Here is a 19,188-nt window from a genome sequence, read left to right on the forward strand (position 1 = left end):
CTAAAAAGAGCACAATCCCTATACTCTGACACAATGGTATCAAACCTTAGACTTTAACACTCATCAACGTAAAAAGACATTAAATTTTCATAGCATTTATTAAAAAAGTATACATGAAATTCATAAAATCAATACTAACATTGCATATGCTTAAAAACACAAGACATAACAAGTACACATTATTATCTGATCCACAAAACTGTTATGAGCCCGCATAACAGAAACAGATTATGAAGACAATAAACTTTGTCATTGATTACGCATCCTATCGAATCATGTAACTGCTATGGTTGGTGATACATATGTACTCTTATATCTACTCGCAGTCAACCACAGTTCTTCTTTGGATTGCGTTATTATAGATGCGTCGACGCGTTTCGATGGTTCTTCTTGTTAATCCATCTTTATCAAGACTTGTAATAGGCTTTGGGTCTTCCTCAATTTTACGGGGACCTACATCGAAGAAATAGATGCTATTTAATACATTTTTGTTATAGCTGTTGTATTGAGAGTTTTTTATTATCGCTAATTGTCTCTCTATGGGGAGAAATATTACTGGTACTCCTCTACCCTGGTATTGATTATCAGCAATTCGCGAGGTTGCAGTTCACATTATAGCGTTTTAATGCTACGATTTAGTTTTCACTTCAAGGTCCACTTGTCAAAACATTGCAAATTATAACTATTTAGATGCTGCAAAATAAGTGGTAATCTTATCATGACTTAATTAAAACATGCAAACATTTATTCGCGCTATATTAGAAAGACTAGATAAGGCTCTCTACTTACTGACTGCCTGCGTATTATTAAAATTCGTCCTGGTGTTTATTTTCGAAGCCGTAGGTACATGGCATATCCCATTCACTACTTCTCGCCTATGGTTTGTAAAGAGAGAGAGATAATAATATATGTATGCTCCTATGAGCATTCCTATTATTCTAACGAGTGACTAACTCTTGCCGATATTTGTAAATGTTCGGGCAGCTAATCCTATAAGTGAGCGTAATCATCTCACCTCTTAATGGAGTCGTCAATTTCAACCAGGGTGACGGAGGTCCCAGTTACTCCTCCTGTATTTACGTCACCTATTACGTGAGGTCAAAAATAAAAAAATAAAAAAATTTAACTACAAGCACTCGTACTAGCGCTACTACAATAGTTCCTTTTAACTAAAAGGCGATCTCTGTGTCACCATATTGAGTGACAAACATATTCCGATATTAATAAATGTTCGGACCAACTAATACTATAAGTGAGCATAATCCTCTCACCTCTTAATGAAGACGTCAATTTCAACCGAGGTGACGGAGGTCCAAGTTACTCCTCTTATATTCTCGTCACCTATACCGTATGGTCAAAAAAAATTTTAATAGATATAAGTGCTCGTATTGACGCTACTGTAAAAGTTACTCCTAATTCACAGGTGATCACTAAATCACCATGTCAGTCAAACGCAAAGTAAAAGCTTGCTCTGCAATCTCACCTCGGGGAATCAGACCGTCGGCTTCGTACGCGGGAGTGTAACTCAATTCTCTTCCCTCATTCTATCTGAATGGACTCTATTTATTTGTGCGTTGAGACCCTGCTCCTGATTGGTTAGGATAGTCACATGATCCGTATGACATGTGTCGTAAGTTTTTTGACGGAGTTTTTTTCTCAGCAACACGAGGAAAACTTTATCCATCATTGAGTGCCGAGTCTACCTCTTTTATCCATTTATTACTCAATTTGCTTCTAAACGGCTGTCATGAGTGTTGGACTGTTTGAGTTATATCTTTATATAACAAAACAAGAACAGCATAACCTAGCCATTTAGCACAACATTGACATGCAGTAAGGCGACTGAGGGCCATATGTAGAAAGCAAAATTGCGATCGCAAATGCCGAAATTCGCCGAATTTCGGCGTTTGCGATCGCAATTTTGCTAAGTAATATGTAGGAAGGCAAATCTGCGTGCAAAATAAGGATTCGCTAAATTTGCGATTCCTTATTTTGCAATTGCATTTAAGGAATCGCAAATTTTGCGATTCCTTAAATGCAATGTAAAAAGCACCAAAAAAAGTGCAATTTGGCCTTAATGAATCACAAATTACCACCAACTACAGGTTGGTGGCAATTTGCGATTTCTTTCAAAAATGCATATTTTTGCATTTTTCAAAGTGGCATGTGGTGCACACACATGTCCTTAGGGCATGTATGTGTGCCACATGTGCACCCATGCTCATTTCAGGGGTGCAACAGGGTGTTCTTTTGACACCCTGGCACACTTGAAATTGCATTCTCAATTTGCGATTCTCTAATTGAGAATCGCAAATTGAGAATGTCTTCCCATTCATTCCTATGGGCCTCTAGGCCCATAGGAATGAATGGGGAGGTATTCCTTAATTGCTAACTGCAATTTGCAATTCGCAATTAAGGAATATGTAGGATTCGCAAAATTATTTGCTAATCCTACCTACATTCCGTTTTGCAATTCTCTAATTGCGATTCCCTAAAAATTGCAATTAGAGAATCGCAAAACACATTCTACCTACATATGGCCCTGAGTGTTTTCTTGTCTTACATACTTATGCATCTATAGTTTATTGCTAATATCACCAGATAACATAACCGCCATATCGTCATATTCTATACCAACATTTTATGTACATTTTGCTCTTCGTGTGTTTACAAACCCCTATCGAGTATAAATATTAAATATTCACCGATTAACGTAATCACTTGAATATGGAAGCATTTATATCTAGCCATTTAGCACAACATTGACATGCAGTAAGGCGACTAAGTGTTTTCTTGTCTTACATACTTATGCGTCTATAGTTTGTTGCTAATATCACCAGATAACATAACCGCCATATCGTCATATTCTATACCAACATTTTATGTACATTTTGCTCTTCGTGTGTTTACAAACCCCTATCGAGTATAAATTTTAATTATTCACAGATTAGCGTAATCACTTGAATATGGAAGCATTTATATCAATCCACCTTTACATATAAATCTTGTCTAACAAAACTTGTTCTATCTATTCATGTTTACCAAGTTACAATGGTGGTCTAACATCATATAAATACAGTACCCTTAAGCATCATTTAAAGATATAACTGAGATGATATAAATATTCCTTTTGGTATGAAATTGTTCTTATTACTCTAATCCCATTGGTGCCCACCATAGATACTAAAAAATGAAGAGACATTGGATTACACTCCAAAAGGGAATATAATGGTCTCTTTATAGGAATAAATGCCAAAACTTATATAATCTCAGCTGTAATCTCACAATGTATTAGATCATAACAGAGAAGAATATTGCTATTCATATGGTCTGACAATTCTATTGCGAACTAATGATACTCATCCAGTCCTCTTTAGTATTCAGACCTCTCTCCACAGTGTTGAAAAAACATATAAACCATTGTTCCCTCTTTTTTCTCTTGCTGTCCACATCACCTCCTCTTCTGTTAACAGTTACTTTCTCCAGAATGAACCACCGGATTGAATCCCAACTGTGGTTTGCTTCAAGGAAGTGCTCTGTCAGAGGGGCGTTGATTTTTTTAGTTTTAATTGCGGATTTGTGCTCCAATAGGCGAATCCGTAGTTCCCTACTTGTTTCGCCCACGTATGCCAAGCCGCAGGGACAGATTAGGAAGTAAACTACATTTCTACTTCTACAGTTATTCAGGCTTTTTGCCCAAACTGTTTTGTTATTATGGTTGAGATTTTTCGCCTCAAGGCATTGTGGGCAAATGGAACAAGTTCCACATCTATAGTTACCTGTAGCTTTTTCACCCTTCAGGGTGATTTGGGAATCTTGTTTATTGTCGTATGTTTTCACCAACGTATTGCGTAGGGTTTTATTACGTCTGAATGAGAATAACGGCTTCTCTAGTTGATTCTCTGATCCATAGTTCAATATTTTCCAGTTTCTATTAACTATGTTTTTAATCCGGTTGCTGAGATTAGAGAATTGGGAAACAAAGACTACACGTCCCATTATCTTGTCATTGTTCTTGTTCTTATTTTGTTCTAACAGATGGTCTCGGTTATAAAACCTCGCCCTTTTAAAGGAATGTTTGATTAATTTCTTGGGGTAGCCTCTTGCAGCTAATTTTTTCTTCATTAAATCTGAATGGTAATAGAAATCAGAAAGAGCTGTGCAATTGCGCCTTAACCTAAGGAATTCCCCGAAGGGAATATTATCCTTTTGGGAACGGGGATGGTTGCTTTCATATAACAGAAGTGTGTTTTTATCCGTAGGTTTGGAGTAAAGTTCTACATTAAGGACGTTTCCCACATTTTTGATTTTTATGTCAAGAAACGCAACCTCTACTTGACTAAAATGGGCCGTGAATCTTAAGTTGGGATCACCGAGGTTAATCCATTCCAGAAAATGTTCAAGATCTTGCTTGGCACCGTTCCAGACAAAGATGATATCGTCTATGTACCGGTGCCAGCAGATTACATTCTCAAAAAATGGTGCCATCTCATTGTAGGTATGTTTGGCTTCAAAGTCACCAACATAGAGGCATGCCAGGCTGGGAGCACAGGCAGCCCCCATGCTGGTGCCTTTGATCTGAATGTAGGCCTCATCTTTGAATAAGAAGATATTATTTTTCAGTACTTTTTCTATACATGCCATTATAAATTCCTTGTTAGCTCCCTCCAGGTTTTCGGAGTCTAAAATGTTAGAAATGACTCTTATAGTATCGTTCTGGGGGATGTTCGTGTATAAAGCCTCTATGTCGAGGGTCACCAAAATCTGGGTGGCCTTATTAAAGTTATGACCCTCAAACACAGAGATGGCATGGGCTGTATCTTTAAGATACGATCTTTGTTTTTGTACAATTGGTTTTAAGAAGTGGTCCACGTATTTACTGAGGGGCTCTAGAATGGATCCCACACTACTGACAATAGGTCTCATCGGTGGGTCCAAGATGTTTTTATGAATTTTCGGTAACCCATAAATGGCCGGAGTCATTGGATGTGCATTCAAAAGGAATCTGTACTCATTTTCGCATATCCACCCTTGTTCTCTTCCTAGATTCAGGAGTGATGCTACCTCTTTTTTAAGAGCTTCAATTGCTGTGAGACGAATGGGTTTGTAATGTTCTCTCACATTTAAGAGGTCCCTCATTCTTTTATCATAATCCGTTGTATCAAATACAACTACACCACCGCCTTTATCGGCTGGTTTTATGGTGATAGAATTACAGTTTTGTAGGTTCCTCAAAGCTCGTTTCTGATTCTCAGGGAGATTATTGTTTTGGTATTTAGAAGCAGCTTGTTTCATGTTTTTAATTTCCATTTCTACCACTTTTTCAAATAACTCAACATTTTTATCCACTTGACCTAAGCTAGGAGTGAATGTAGATTTGGGTTTGAAACCAGATACATTTGGTGCTGGAACATACGCTTTATCTTCAAAAAATTTATTTAGCCTAATTTTTCTAAAAAAGTTTTTTAAATCACTTTCTAATTCATATGAGTTATGGTGACCACTCGGTGCAAAACTAAAACCCTTTTTTAAAATTTCAATCTCATTTACGGTTAGAGTCCTGTTTGATAAATTAATAATAGGTAGTTCCTCTACCTCCAATATTGTCTGCTCCGGGTTGCTACATATTCTTGTCACATCTGAGGTTGATGGTTCCTCAGAGGTTCTTGTCTGTTGTAGCCCCTTCTGCTGTATGCCCAATGCTTCACAAATCAAACTCATGAGCTCATTATAGAAGTGTCCACCTCTATCAGACTCAATCGTTACTGGAAACCCGTACCTAGGAATCAACTCTCTTAACAGTAACTTTGCCACTGTTATTCCATCATTTCTCCTAGTCGGATAGGCCTCCACCCATCTTGAGAACAAACAGACTACCACTAGAACATACCTCAGTCTGTTCACTTGGGGCATTTCAATGAAATCTACCTGCATTCTCGTGAAAGGACCACCTTCTCTGCCTATCGTTCCCAGACTCACCACTGTCTTTTTCCCAGTGTTAAATTGCTGGCAAATCAAACATCTTTGACAGATGCTCTCTGCAATTGTCCTGAACTTTGCATTGTACCAAGTCTGTTTAAAAGACCTGATCATCGCATCCCTTCCCAAATGTCCCTGGCCATGATACATCCTTGCCATTGTCGACAGCATAGAGTTAGGCATGACTGGTCTGCCATCTCTATAGACCCAAACATGGTCTGTTTCTCTTGGGGCACAACCTGCCTTGATCTAGTCTTTCTTTTCTTCCTTTCCTGCCTCATCCTGCAACTGTTTCACTTCATCCCACGTTTCTAGGACATTAGTAAACATCACAGAACAAAAAGACATTTCTCCTTCTCGTTCCCTATTAATTGAGTGATTGTTTTTAGCACAATATTGTGCAATGTCGTTGGCAAATCTGTTTCCAACTGTCACAAAATCATCTCCTTGTCCATGAGCAGCACATTTCACAACTGCTAATTCTTTAGGCAGCTGTATCGCCTCAAGCAATTTCCCAATCACTTCAGCATTCTTTATTGGAGTCCCACTCGACGTCAAGAAACCTCTCTGTAGCCAAAGTTGGCCAAAATCATGCACAACTCCAAATCCATACTGACTATCAGTCATCACAGTCACTCTCAGATCTTTCCCAATCTCACAAGCTTTCGTCAATGCCACCAATTCTGCAACTTGTGCAGATTTCACTCCTTTCAATGGTGATGCTTCCATCACTTCTGAAAACTTGCACACTGCATATGCTGCACTCAGCACACCCTCATCATTCCTCAGACATGATCCATCTACAAACAGCACATGATCACTCTCAAGTAAGGGAAGATCCCTTATGTCTGGTCTCGGTTTTGTACAGTAATCCAGCACATCCAAACAATTGTGATCATCTTCTGTCTTCACACCCACATTTTCAATATCCGGCAATAATGTCGCTATATTCACATTCACACATCTCTCCAGAGTCACATTTGATGCTCCCAGAATGACTTTCTCATATTTAGTCAGCCGACTATGTGACATGTACTGAGTTCTGCTTCTTGTCAAAAGAATTGCCACATTATGAGGTACAAATACCCTTACAGGATATCCCATTATAATTCCCTCACTCTGTTCCAGACTTCTGCATGTTGCAGCCACAGATTTCAGACAACCTGGTAAACCCACAGCTACAGGGTCAAGTGTCGATGAGAAGTACGCAATAGGCCTTCTCAGTAATCCATGCTTCTGGATTAACACTGAAAGTGCACATCCATTTCTCTCACTACAGTACAATTCAAACTCTTTCTCATAGTCTGGCATACCCAATGCAGGAGCTTCACACATTCTGCTCTTCAGCTCCTCAAATGCTGCCATTTGTTCTCCATCTAGTTCCAATGGATCTGTCATCTCACTTTTTGTCAGCTTAATCAGTGGCTTTGCTATCAGGGAGAAATTAATTATCCACTGACGACAATAACCCACCATTCCCAGGAACATTCTCACTTCCCTCTGGGTCTTTGGGGCTTTCATTTCTCTGATAATTCTGATCCTGTCATCAGTCACTTTTCTTAGATCTTTTTCAATATTGTGTCCAAGATAATGCACCTCTTTCTTGCAAAATTGCAATTTAGCTGGAGATACCTTTAACCCTCCATCTGCCAGATGATTCAGTAAAGCTATGGTATCTACTTCACAAGCTTCACGTGTCTTTGATGCCACAAGCAAATCATCAATATACTGCACTAGTACTGAATTTTCAGGCATAATCAAGCTCTCCAATGATATGATTTTTTCAAGAACTGATTGAATATCGAAGGACTCTCCGTATACCCCTGTGGGATACGACACCATGCTAAAATACGCTGGCCAAACCTAAATGCAAAAATCGGCTGGCTGTCATGATGCAATGGAATTGAAAAGAAAGCATGACACAAATCAATCACTGTGTACCACTCAGCATCATGTGGAATCTGATACAAAATCACTGACGGATTTGGCACAATAGGACAACATGCCACCACAATTTGATTAACTTTTCTCAAATCCTGTACAATCCTGAACTTCCCATTAGGTTTCTTTAGCCCCATTATCGGTGAGTTACACGGGCTACTCAATAGTTCTCTCAAAACTCCTTGCTGAATCATTTTCTCAATTATAGGAGTTATTCCCTCAATTATTTCTGGTTTCATTTTGTACTGAGGAATGTTAGGATAAGTAATTCCTTCTTTCACTGCAATTTTCACAGGATCTACATTATTCATCAATCCCACATCCTCTCCAGTAAAATCCCAAACTGTCCTTTTCACTGTGTCTCTCAGCTCTTGAGGCAAATCCTCCTGATCAAACACAGCATATGCACCAATTAACTCACTCTCTCTATTTTCTAGAGTCATTCGGTACAAAACATCCTCATCTGGTGTTTCAAAAGCTATTCCATCCGGTGTACAAAAAAGTGTACAGTTCATTTTACAAAGCAGATCCCTGCCTAACAAGTTCACTGGACTAGTGTCACAAACAATAAATCTGTGCATGTCTGAAAATTTCCCTATTTGTACTCTTACTGGTTCAGTAAGACGTGTCTTGATTTGTGTATTGGCTACACCAACTACTTGGATTGCTTCATCCGAGAGAGGAAGATTTCTAATATCTGTTGACCTGACAGTTGATCTTGTCGCACCTGTGTCTACTAAAAAAGTAACACCTTCTTCATTTATTTTCCCATCCACAAATGGTCCTGCCTGGTCTATTTCTAGAGTTGCACCAAGTATGCACTCTTCCTCCTCTCTTCGGCACCGTCAATAATCACCTTCAGACTCACTCCCTTCATTCTTTAACAAGTACTGCTGTACCTGGTTAGAACGTCTTGGTTTGTTTACCTGCTCATCATTGTAGAATCCCGAATCCTGATTGTACTTTTGTGACCCTCTATTCTGCGGCAAGGGCGGTTTTGGCTCTTGACTCTGCTGTTTCACAACAGAAGGTTGTTGCTGCTGTCGATTAATCCCTTCGTTCTGCACCTGTTGATTTAAGGTTTTATTCTCCTTATTCGCTAATGGTGGATTGGTACATTCAGATCTCCAATGTCCCAGTTGGCCACAGTTGTGACACGGGAATTTCTTTTTGGCTTCCTCTAGATTCCTCTTTCCTTTCCCTGCATATCTGGGTCTATTCCCTGGATTATTTCCTGCATTATTCGCCTGTTCCACCAACTGTGCTTCCTGTCTTTCCGCAACTTTCACTTGTGCCCACATTGCTTTCTCTTTCAGCTTTCTCTGTTTTGCTTCAATTTCATCACTGAAGTATTTTGCATGTCTCAAAATCTCATCTATTTTCTTACTCTGCCAGTCCACTGTATGCTCACGAATTCTCTCACTAATCTCAGGTCTCAGGCCATATACAAATCTGTATACAAAATGACTCAAATCCTTGTCACCCAGGTGTTCATCCCCACTGAATTGTTTAAAAGCCAGTATCAGCCTCTCATAAAAAGCATGAACCGATTCTTTTGCTTCCTGGTGTGTTCGATCTATTTTAACCCAGTCTGTCTCTTTTGGAGGTACTTTAATTTTCAGGTATACGATCACCTGCTCATACTTTCTCATTACCTCTGGATCTGGTGCTCCTGTTCTCTGATCTCTTGGATATTCCTCAGTAGGCCAACTTACAACTATTTTACACTCAGCCCACAAGTCTGCTGGAACAATTATATCAAACAGACTATTCAGGTCAATCCACGGCACTTTTGACAATTTCACAAACCTGTCTACCTGCCTATACCACTCGACGGGCTTTTCTCTCAGTCGAGGGAAATCATTCGTAAATGATAAAATATCCTGTCTGGTCCATGGAACATGTACATATCCTCCTCCAGGTATTTCTCTCATAGGATAAATATCCACTGTTTTCTCTTTTTCTCTCACAGGAAATGCTGAATAAGTCCTATTCCCTGATTCTTCTCTTTTCTTGTACCACCTATCCTTCCACTTCTCAACATCACCCCATTTTCGCAATAAAGCGATCATCTCTTTAATCTGTCCTGTTCTACCAGCACCATTCAGATTTTCAATATCTTTGTCTGTGAAATCCATCCTGTAAGACTTCTGCAAAGCTTTCACTTTATCAATGTCAACTCCGTGCTCATTCGCTATTGCTCTTAATCTGTCATGTGTATTTTTAGCTCTCCAGGTAATATTTTTACACATAAATAACAGTTCACCATCATGATGATTTTTCAGAATTTCCGTAGGAACTGTCCCTGCAACAAGCTCTTCTAATTCTACACGTAACCTAGCCACATCAATTGCCTGTGAATCTTTATCCCTCTTTTGAAGAACTTTCATCCATTCATTCAAATCTTCAGCTGTTATTTCAGTAGATTTTCTCACTGGAACCACTTTCTTCTGCGGTTCTAAAATCGGCATCCCTGAACAACTAGCTTCACTAGCATCCAATCTTGAATTAGACTGTATCTCTAATCCTTCACTACATGTCTCATGTCTGGATTGTCTCAAATCATCATTTTCTGTCCTTTTCCCTGAATCTCCTGAGGGACCAGCCAAACTTGTCAATCTATTCCCAACATATGGAATCACCAAACTATTTTCACCCGTCCTCTGCTTATCAAAAACAGGCATAACCGGACCTATGGTTACAGGCACCGTAACAGCTTCTAGATTCTTTGTCAGCTCTCTAATCTTTTCAGTCAACTCCGATGTAGTTCTGACTAATTCTCTCGTATTCTCGTCACCACTTCTATTCTCTCTCTCTTTTTCCCTAAAAGGATTACCACTTCTTAACTCAGGTGTCACATTTTCTGTCTCAATGATACGCAATGTATCTCTTATCGGAGAAACAACTGGTGTGCTCTCTTCTGGTTCTGGTCTATATGGAGGTGGTCTTTTGTAAATCATGTCATTCAAGACCTCATCCTCATACTCATTAACTCCATATCTTCTCACTTCTGCCTCAGGAACCCTTTCTGTACCCTTCTCTTCAACTGTTCTCATAGGGTATAATCCCTCTGTCATACTAGCATCTCGCCATCTCTTCATTCGATCATGATGAGTTTCACGATCATGTCTCCTTCCAAACATGTATCTGTAATTTCCTCCAGACCTCTGCTTTTCTCGCTCATGTACTTCCTCTTCCCATCCCACTAAAGCCTCAAACTGTGTCGGCCTTGGTCTTGGGTCAAGACACAACATCTTTTCCCGCAAATTTTTCAACACGGCCAGATTAAATGAACCATGTTCTGGAAATGCTAGAACACCATCTTCTTTAGTATACCTAACCCAATTCTCCAACCATATACAGGTATGATACCCATATCTCGCAGCCATAAAGGATGCAGGCGTTTTCGATGGAGGTAACAATTCACCTTCTCTCGTTTTAACATCTTTTTCCTTGTCGAACCAATTTTAATCTTTCTGAACAAAGATTTTTTCTTTTTCTCTTCTTGGTAATACATTTTAGTTTTTACCAAACTTTCTAATCCCTTCCGTAATACAACTGAATAGTACGATGTTTTATCCAATAACAGCGCAACTCACACTAACGCACCAATCCTGGAGCGTCTACGTCACAAGAGTATAAGGTGACTCTTTCCAATCCTTGCGCGGCTCACACCAACGCACCAATCTCAGCGCGAGCACTGTTCTGATCTAATATCCAATCAGAGCGCGGTCTGTTTGACGTCAGCAGTCGCTGCAGTCTCTCCTGCTCCTGTCTCCTGTCAGTCGTCTACCCCTCCTTTACAAAACTTCTCAGTAGACTTCGTGTCAGATTCTACAAAATCTATTAGTTACAACATATAAACATCTCCATTGTCTGCTTCGCTAACCAAAGAATAGTAAAGAAAATCTATTTCACAAGAATCCCGTTGACACAGTAGCACATCCCTCTACTCTGCCCTTCTAACATGCATTCATTAACTGTTTCCTCTAGGACTGCTCCAAAGAGTCTTACAATCAACTAAATGTATGAGCATTCACACACATTCATACAAGAAAATGTAGTACATACACACAGAATCCTGCTTTTCCCGAGAACAGCGAACAATCTGCCCTACTACAGAATTATAACATACGTTAACCAAGCAGTGTTTACCTCTGCCCAGTCCTTCAAACAAGCTCAGAGAATACCTATTACTCCTCCCGCGATAAGCTTTAACGGCAAACCTTACGGATCCCTGGGACTTAAGACCAGAGTTTTACAGATAACCTTCACTACCATACACACTTCTTTTTATACCAGAAATATTTCTAATAGTAACACACGACGATGTCACTAATTCCGAACACAGACAATGTGACGCGCAACTTCAATTGTCACACGTTTTTCCTGCATACGTACAGGACCAACAATCCCGTCTTTCCCGAGAGCAGCATATACTTCCCTCTGCCCTACTACGGAACTGCTACCAGCTCCCAAATTCCAGAAGCACTACATAAAACTCAACATGACGACTTCAACATATAGTATTAGTACATATACCATCATCAATCAATAATCAATAAATCAAAAAGCCAATGTACAAGCAATCTAATCAGATCAAGACAATCATCAAAACCATCCTCTGCTACCAGGAAATTGGTGCAGATTGGGGTGTACAAATTCTCCCTACTTCCACGGATAGAGTAAATTCACAGATACACGCACATACACTCATCATACACTTGGGCCCATTTCACTAACATACACTCAGATTACTCTATCAGCACTGAACCTGTGGAAAGAAAACCTTCTAAACACCCTGCATCTACACTACGGTCGATAAGACCTAATTGACACTGTCTTGAGTCATGATTTAACCAATAATAATCAACAATAATCAAAATAGAGTACTCAATAATTGACAAGAAATAACCACCAACACAGTATTTCAAATAATGGTAATTTATCTAAAATTAGTTCAAATAAAATCAATTCAAAAGCAAAATCATTATTCTCATAATTACCTATTCTAGCTAAATGTCATAAACGAGTCAGGACAGGTCTCTCGATAGAAGTCTCTCAAGTCGCCGTCCTCACAGCATCGATCCTCACCAACGCAAGTTCGGGAAGAAGTGGCCTCAGAATCCAAAATGCAATGACCACAGACCCCCTCTAGTCTAGTATATTTATAATAAATTTAACAAAAGAAGGCAACATAAAATGTTTTAGATATCCGCTGAACCGCTGAGCAGAGCGAGCAGGAAAGGATGTAGCATCGCTACATTTGGAAAAATCTCCGCTCAGAAAAACCACAAAAATAAAAAGACGGAAGACGGAACTAAATCTTGAAAATGTTTCTTTTTCATGTTCATATTTCCTCGGAACCAGCATGGTGATCACAATGTTCATTGTGGCTCCTTTGTCTTCCAAGGACACTTGGATGTCCGCCCAAAGCTGCTGTCCTCACGGAAAACTTTTAACCAGGCGAAGACTGTGGTCAGATGACTCTCGACCATGTTCAGCAAGGCCTTCTCATCAAAATCTCAGCACTCGAATGTAGGCTTTAAACGGTAGCCATTTTTAACTAGGCCAAAACGTACCATCTTAATTAAAAGAGACAAAAACAACGTTACCACAGCATAGTGATTAAACAGTCTTAACCCCACTAATACCCTTATGTGTATGTAATTATCTAGCCTTTGCAACACAAGAAAAGCATTAGTACACGACATTTCAAAAGCAATTTTGTGCTTTAAAATAAACAGCAGTCAGCAACATTCATTTAGTTAAACCTGCACATTATTAGTAAATAACATGAATGCGTCCCCACGTGTAGTTTTCTCTTGTTAGTTCGTATTGGTTAATCAGAACATTTACACAAAACAAATAATTAGTAGTTATAAATTAATAATTTTAATTTCTTTCGACAATAGACAAACCAGAGCTTTAAAAACCCAATAGATTTTCAACAGAAAACTCTGCTCCAGCATATGCACTTTGACTTGATCTGGTTGTAGTATACTAGTGTGGGCTGTGAGATGTTTGTGGCATTTGTAAAGTGGCAGGTTTCATTGGTTTGACTCTTGGAAGAGTGTTGGTTTCATGGAGATGCTGTCACAATGTGTGTAGTGTGACCATGTGTGGCTGGGGCTATAGGTGAAGTTAGTTTTTCACCAGACACATATAACAGTGTGTGCCCGCATTCATTTATCATGGAGGTTGTTTTAATGCGACTGCAGAAAAAAAAGCCAGGTACTGAGTACTTGAGCCAATGTCTTTGGGCCTCCTACGAACTTGCGATCTGCGGGCACAGAAAGTCCCCCTTAATGCTTTCGAAAGTGTTCCTTGTTCAAAGCTAAATGGCGCATTAGAGGCCTGCCTCTGCGACCTGCGCGGATTGGCTGTCTGAGGCTTTCCCCTCGGTGTCAGAAACCGATGAATTAATGAAGATATGATAATGCCCCAACGAAGGCTGGCTTCATGCATGATAGAGAGGATCTGCGTCTCGGGAGAAGACGCAGCAACTGCTATGAATAGGGCTGGGCGGGGCAGGCAGCTGCAGGGAGCATAGAAACAGCCAACAGGGCTGAGAGAATGGATTGATAAGAAGCGCCTAGACTGACTCGGGCGGTAGAAAGGGAGCTAGGAGTGAGGACAACGCGAGATAACGGAAAGAGATGGAAAGAGCTAGCAAGTCACTTAACATTCAGGAGCGAAGAACAGGGGTTGCAGGGGCGAAGCAGACGAACTGTAGGCAAAAGTATCTGGAGACAAGAGGAAAGCAAGAGGGAAAAGAGGGGATAGAAGAAGAGAAAGAGAGTTGGTGAGACGCATGAAAAAAACCGAGAGGGAAGAAAAGGGTTAGGGTGTGGAGACAGAGCGCGCTGGGTGACAGGGGGAGAGGTTGGAGAGAGCGGGCGAAAGAGAGAGCGTAGAGCAATAATGAAAGAAAGAGGAAGCATGAGATGGGAGAGAGAAAAAGGAAAACGAAAGGGAAGAGAGAAAGATGGAGGAGACAACATGGAACGAGGGAAGGCGAGTAAGGCAGATACATGGGCAAGAACAAAGATATGGATAGGGAGAAGAAAGATAGGGAGAGATAGAGAGAACATGTGCGTGAGAGGGAGTGATGTGAGCGAGGAAGAGAAGGAGGGGGAATGGGGAATAAAGGTGAGGCAGACAGAGAGTGCAAGAATTACAGTAGAAAAGGCAAAGACAGACACTAACACGGAGGGACTGTCTGGTCAAGAGTGAGGGACAAAGAGAGAGGGAAGTGAGCGAGAGAGGGAAAAAGTAGGGAGGAAGAGACATCTGGGCAAGAGACCCCCTTTTTGTTAATCAATTAATCCAGCTCAGGGTAACACAATTAGTCACCGGTGCTCGCACTATTCAGGACCCACGCATATCCTTCTTTGTTCTACTTCCAATAGAATTGCAATTTATCTGATTACTACCTAGGATTATTTAATATAATGTCTATCGCGAGAGGATGGATTTTCCTCTACCTAAAAATCCTCATGTGGTCATCATACAGGGTCCTCCACTTGTCTGCGGACCTCTGGTTGTTGTCTGAAAGCATATGAAATGAGCTAGTACCTACAAAACATTTCAATAACAGTGAAACCAATTTAGCTGTACGATAATGACAGAAAGCATGGTGTCTAAACCACGCAGGTTTTGTTTATTAGCAAAATGTAGTCAGGTTACAAACAACCCTCGTTAAGTAAAATCAATGTATTCAAATGAAGTACATGGGGTTTCAAGTTGGCAGAGGTATGCACCCTCTTCAAGTAGGGACTCACACTCTAGTCAGGGTAAGTGTAGTACACTAAGGGCCACATGTATCAAATAAGAATTTTGAGATTACCAAATAGCGATTTTTACCAAATCGCTATTTGGTAATCGCAAAATACTATGTATGTAAGGAATCACTAAAGATTTTGTGATTTCTTAATACTACCTAATAGTGGTGCCTAAGGGCCTAAGGCCCCCCTGAAGCACCTCCAAACAAATACATGTGCACATGTAAAGCACACACCTGCCCTAGGGGCAGGTGTGTGCTATATGGCACTTTCAAAAAAGCAGTTTTGTGCATTTTTCAAAGTTTGTGCATGGTTACTTGAAGTCACTGGTAATTGCATTTTCCTAAATGCACAGTTGGGATTTGGAAAATTGGTCCACCCACCCCTACAGACCACGCACGAAACCCCGGCATCATCCTCGACTCCTCCCTCTCCATGGGCCGCCAGATCAACGCCGTCGCGTCCACTAGTATCAACTGCCTGTGCATCCTGTGTAAGACCTTCAGATGGATCCCCCTGACTGCAGAAAGATTGTCACCCACGCACTCATACCCAACAGACTGGACTACGGGATTGCCCCTAACGCCAGAATCAACAGAACCCTTTTACACAAACTTCAAACCATCCAGAACGCCGTAGCCAGAGTCGTCCTCGGGACACCGCGTCACAAACACATGACCCAACACCTGCGAGACCTCCACTGGCTCCCCGTCGAGATGAGGGTCACCTTCAAACTCCTCACCCATGCCTACAAATCCCTCAACATCAGACCCAAATACCTCAACTAGAGACTATCCTTCCACGTACCCAAGAGGAACCTCCACTCCACCGACCTCGCCCTGGCAGAAGTTCCCTGCATCCGCAGAAACAGAACAGGTGGGAGAGCCTTCTCCTACATCGTAGCCAAGACCTGAAACGAGCTCCCTGTGATCATCAGACACTCACTGACAATGCACATGTTCAGGAAGGACCTCAAGACCTGACTCTTTGACTGATCCGGAGCAGCCCCCCCATGCACCTTGAGACCCTCACAGGTGAGTAGCGTGCTTTATAAACCCCCGATTGATTAATTGATTCATACATGTGATAAGGGAATCGCAATTTGCGATTCCCTATTCGTAGTCACAATTTTAGATAATCTAAATTTTTGTTGTTACCTAAAGTTGCAACTACAAAGCCTTTCATATATCATGAAAGGCTATTTTGCTTTCGCAAACGGCTGATTTTAACAATTCGCACCGTTTGCAAATGCAAAAGATTTTCATACATGTAGCTTGGCACAGAGCAGTCAGGCTAAGCGAAAGAGGCAATGTGTAAAGTATTTGTGCACACACACAGAGTAACACAGTGAAAACACCACAAAAGTACTCCACACCAATTTAGAACAATAGCCAATATTTATTTGAGTAAAACAAGACCAAAATGACAAGAATCCATCATACCCAAGTCAAGATATGAATTTTTAAAGCTCAAATAGGAATGCAGTGTGCAGAAGTCTATAGCTCCAACTCGGGCTATCTGGTCGTGCTTGACTGGGACAAATGCAAAAGTTTAGTCTGACCACGATGGAGCGGGGAACGTATACATGAATGACGCATACCCCCTTAGAGTACCTTGGATGCGTCAGAAATTAAAGACTATATGTGGCACAGGTGCGGCGTCGTGGATGCAGGTGAGGCGTTGGCTCCTTGAGGAGGTGCAGGGTTGATGAAGCTGTGCCGCTCAGGGATGATGCATTGCGCAGAGGAGGTGAAGCATTGGTTGCTTGTATGAGCCCTTGGTTCCTGAAGGCGATGTCGTGTTGATGATGCATCGATGTCGAGAGCACGCGGCGTCAATTCTTCAGCGTAGGTGCCGAACCACTGAGCTGAAAGCGAGGCGTCAGTCAAAAGCCACGCAGGGCTGGGATGCATCGGAGTCAGAGTGGTGCATCACAGACTTCGGTGAGGCAGTGCTCGAGACTAATGCAGTGGCAGTTCTTAGGATGCGCTGCGGCAAAGTCAAGGCTGCATTGAAAGTCGAGGTCATTGTGTGGCGCACTCTGCAAGCGGTATTCACGGCTTCGATGGAGGCAGCAGCGATGCGTCAGTTTCACAGGGATGCAACGGTTCCGAACTGATGCATGGAGTCGATGCGTCGGTTTCTTGGTAGCAGCACCAAATTCACCTCCAAGGCCCACAACTGGATTTGACACAACTTGACGGGGCAGGACTCACATCAGAGGCTCCCAGGTGCTGGTAGCAAGATGCAGGTGAAGTCTTTGATGTCTCTGAGACTTCAGCAACAGGAGGCAAGTTCAGTCAAGCCCATGGAGAACCTTAGAAATCAGGATGCAGAGAGTAAAGTTCAGTCCTCTCACTACTAGGCAAGAGGCAACAGGCAGCCGGCCAACACAGCAAAGCAAGCAGCAAAGTGACAGTCATCCTGGCAGCACAACAGCTCTTCTCCCTGGAAGAGTGTCCTCAGTCCAGAAGTGTCCTGAGTATATGGTGTCAGAGGTCCAGTACTAATACCCATTTTGGCCTTTGAAGTAGGGAGACTTTAAAAACAAGCATTTGCAATGCAACAGGTCTCGCATTTACGCAAGTTTGAGCTATTGGCATTGTAAATGACAATGCCTTTTATTTATGTTTTGGTTTTTGCAACATGAATAAAACGCATTGTCATTTACAATGCCATTAGCTTAAACTCACGTAAATGCGAGACCTGTTGCACTGCAAATGCTTGTTTATTTTGAGAGGGAGAGTACCAGCACTTCTCAAGAGAAATGCTATACTTTTAAGTGAAGATTACCTGCATTTCTCAGAAACAAGCAGGTGCTCTGCTACAGAGTACCTGCACTTCTATTTTTTCCATTTCAAGCACTGGCTAAAACGTATATATTTTCACACATGACTCTAATGGATATCATGTTACAAAACCAAAACAAAAGAGCTATTCAGGTGCAGAAACTGAAATTGTGGAATAATACACATTCAACATTCAAATTTATACAAAAACGTAAACTTTTCATAACTGAGCAAGCTTTTCGAGAATTCTCTATGATGCCAGGCATTTCAGTGAGGCTTTACATGTCAGAGACAGGCACATCTTGGTAGCGTTGAGCAAGAATATGACTGCAGCTGGTGTGTCGGGAGGGGCCCTTGAGATGGTGTTGCCAAGGGGGCCCTGGTAATTCGTATAAACTGACGCGGGTTATCAGTGTGGTGTGGCCCGCAAAGAAATATTTGGACGCAGTGAGGCTGATTATTGACACTCCTCGCAGACAAGGTCATGATCCCCCTAAAGGCCACCACATCTGGCAGATCCCAATATTTGTTAACCACGCCTCACGTGAACAGGGGGGTCTAACCATTATCGCAGACTGTGAAAGGGGTGTAGCCACGAGCCCCCCGTTCACACACATTTATTAACCCTTCCTGCACTCCTGTTACCTCACTGGAGCGACACTACATGCAGCTGCTATAGAAATGTTGAGACAATT

This window comes from Triturus cristatus, chromosome 7, assembly GCF_964204655.1.
Source record: "Triturus cristatus chromosome 7, aTriCri1.1, whole genome shotgun sequence".
Taxonomy (NCBI): domain Eukaryota; kingdom Metazoa; phylum Chordata; class Amphibia; order Caudata; family Salamandridae; genus Triturus; species Triturus cristatus.